Raw genomic sequence first — 3101 nt, 5'->3', positions numbered from 1 at the left:
TCAAAAAGTACAACCTTGATCAAGCTAAAACAAACCATAAACCTATGGGAACAGGCATAAGACTGGATGAAGATCCAACAGAAACTGGTGTGGATCAAACACTAGTAGAAAAACACATTTTGGCACCAAGTAATTAGAACCGGTTCTTCAAAGTGGTGGCAAAAAAATTAGGCGAGATTAGTATAAAAGAATTGCCACTGGTTCAAACCAAACCGTTCCCAAATTGGTGAAATGGCACTGGTTTGAACTGGTGGCAATTAAAAAAAAAAAACCACCCTTACCTTTTCCTTCTCTTTCCTCTTCTTTCTTTCTCTTTCCTCAATATCTCGTTCTCTCTTCTCTCTCTCCTCAAAGGTGCAATGTCGCAACCATCGTAGCCCTGCCAACCACAACCACAACCACTTCCTCTCTTTCTCCTCCTTCTCTTTTATAATGTCACCTACTTCACCAAGGCGTGTTTATAAACTCACCGCAGCGGATTTCGCTTCTTTATTTGTAACGATGTTGCGGTGGTGATGATGGCGGCGGTGGTGGTCAGCTTAATTATGGCGCTTCAAAATCTAGGGTTTTGATTTGGTTTGAAGATGTAAACTCTTTGTTTGAAACTCTAATGAAATTGAAGGTTACGGCTGTGGTGAATGTTGTCGTGACCGTCGTAATTGGCGGCGGTGGTGCCTTCTCTTTGTAGATGTGGTGGATTTCTTCATGAAGGTATGTTGTTCTTCGATTTTTTTTTTGGCAGAATTGTTCTTCGATTAGAGATCTAGGGGTTTTTGATTTTTTCAATTAAGGATCAATTTTGCCTTTAAATACGAAACTGAATCATACACTATGTTGATTGAGCAAGATATTTGACAATTATTCACATGCATGTGTTAATCAAATTGTTATTTAATTTTTTGTTGTTAATGTTGAATAATTGAAATTTTGATTGAATTTAATGGTGGGATGATAGGATTGAGGGTTTTATGGAGAAGAATGTTTAAAATGGAATATGAATTTGAAGAAGGGTAATTTGGGCCCACATAATTGAGGAGTGATATGGGTTGTCACATTGATGGTTTTATTGTTGTTGTCGCACACACTCATGTCATTCAAGAAGGCCTGGTAATTGGCAGAAAAGCTGATGTTATTGCAGCAACCAACACTTCTGCTGAAGTTGCTTTGAGGCTTGTGAGGCCTGGCAAGAAGGTATGATGTTTGCCTTTGCTCATTCGGTTATTGTCAACTTCAGTAAAACAAGTATGTGTTGCTGTTGACTTTAATTTTTTCATGATCTTGAGTTTATTATTTGTGTTGGTTTGTTATTGGTATTGCTATAGAAATGTTGTCAATATTGTTGCTTTGTGCTCCTGATAATAATGCCTTGTATGTGAGGTTTAGAAGTTATGTTGATAACAAAGTAAGTGCAAGATAAGTTATATCAAATGAGATGAGCGAGCTGGGGACCCTCATACCATATAAGTTTACCTCGAAGTTTTTCGTTTATTATGGCTTGCATCAAAAAAATGTTTGCTATTTAATTTAAATGTAATTAGAATTCTGGGCTTGCCCTCTCTTCAGTCTGTTCCCTGTATGATGAAAACTTAAAAAAGCTATGGATCATAAATCCACATGATGCTTTTTTGTCATAGTTACACTGATAGGGAGAGTTAAGCTCATTTGCTTGTCAGCAATGTGCCTCCCTCCCTTTTGACATGTTTTCTTTATTGAAGTGAATTATGCACAATTATTATGATAGGTATTTAATCAGCTGATTTGAGATATTGGTTTTAGATTTTTAGCTCATGCGAGTCAAAACAACTCTTGAAACTGATGTAATGTATCTTCATTCATAATTATGATTGCTTTCTAGAAAAGGTAGCTTCACAGGGTTAAATTGATCTTGTTGATTCCCAATTTTGACAAGTTTGTAATTTTTGCTTATTGAAGTTACTACGTCCTACTACTTATGATGAAACTGACAATTTCTGCATCTCCAGTTTCACGAGGGGTAGGCTCTAGTCTTCATCCTGTTGTGGAATAAGGGCAACATCGCCGAGTTGATCAACGTCTTGCATGCTGATTTCCTGCTTTCATGTTGCCCATATTATGCTGCCAAATGTGAGGCCTTGGATCATATTGCGTTTGTATCTCTAGGAATTGCTGTGGCTACATGTGTACAAGTGATTATGTATAGACTATATAGATGACTGCAACTTTGGATCATATTGCGCTTATATCTCTAGTTGTAACCTCATATGAGAGCATTCAATTTTGGAGCTCACTAATCTTTACCCTTTTTAATTTTCTATGAGTGAAAAATTGAGTTATTTTCCAAAGATGGGGTGGAGCAACTTTACTAAGGTTGTGATTCTCTTACTTGCTGATAACCAGTTTCCTGTTGCCAATGGTTTCCTGTTTAATGCAAGGTGTCCTGGAATAGTTTACTTGTGCAGCTGCTACCTCGCAGGATACTGTTGCAGCTACTTCCTCGTATGGTGCTGTTGCAGCTGATGCTTCTGTGTTGGCGTGTTGCTGCTGCTTCTGTGTTGTCGTGTTGCTGCTGCTTCTGTGTTGTCGTGTTGCTGCTGCTTCTATGCTCCTATTCTGCTACTATGCAGCTGCATATTGCATGCTCTTTACTTGTAACCTTGTATTTTATTCTATTTTATATTTTTGGACAAAAATTGTAATATTACAACATTTTTTTATGAAAATATGTAAGTTTATATATATGTTAGTGTTTATATATCAATTAAAAATGCAATTTTTTTTTTGGGCCATTAAGGGCATCGGTTCTGAACAAGAACTAGTGCCAATAACCCCTAAAAAACGCGGTAAGGTTTTTTGGCACCAATTAACTAGTGCCCTAAGTAAATATTAGCACCGGTTAACCGGTGCCAATTTAATAAATTGCCACCGGTTTTGAACCAGTGGCTTTTTCTGGATGAAATGGCATCCCTCAAATACTCAACGGTTCAAAATCGGTGCCTTATGAGGGTTTTGAACCGGTTCCAAAATATATTTTTCTACTATTGAAAATAAGTACAAAGGTATGATAGGTTCCTTTTTATACTTAACTACCAGTAGACCTAAAATTGCTTTCAATGTTGGAATAT

General features: G+C 37.1%; 1 long non-coding RNA gene across 1 annotated transcript; it reads left to right on the top strand.

The window, feature by feature from the left end:
• Window positions 1–233: 233 nt before the first annotated feature.
• LOC145590580 (uncharacterized) lies at window positions 234–2715 on the top strand. The gene is made up of 3 exons (XR_014102096.1): window positions 234–711; window positions 956–1191; window positions 1983–2715. It is a non-coding gene; the product is annotated as an uncharacterized LOC145590580 (long non-coding RNA).
• Window positions 2716–3101: the final 386 nt, after the last annotated feature.

Source organism: Chenopodium album, chromosome 18, assembly GCF_948465745.1.
Source record: "Chenopodium album chromosome 18, dcCheAlbu1.1, whole genome shotgun sequence".
Lineage (NCBI taxonomy): Eukaryota > Viridiplantae > Streptophyta > Magnoliopsida > Caryophyllales > Amaranthaceae > Chenopodium > Chenopodium album.
This window is presented reverse-complemented; position numbering and strand designations above follow the sequence as displayed.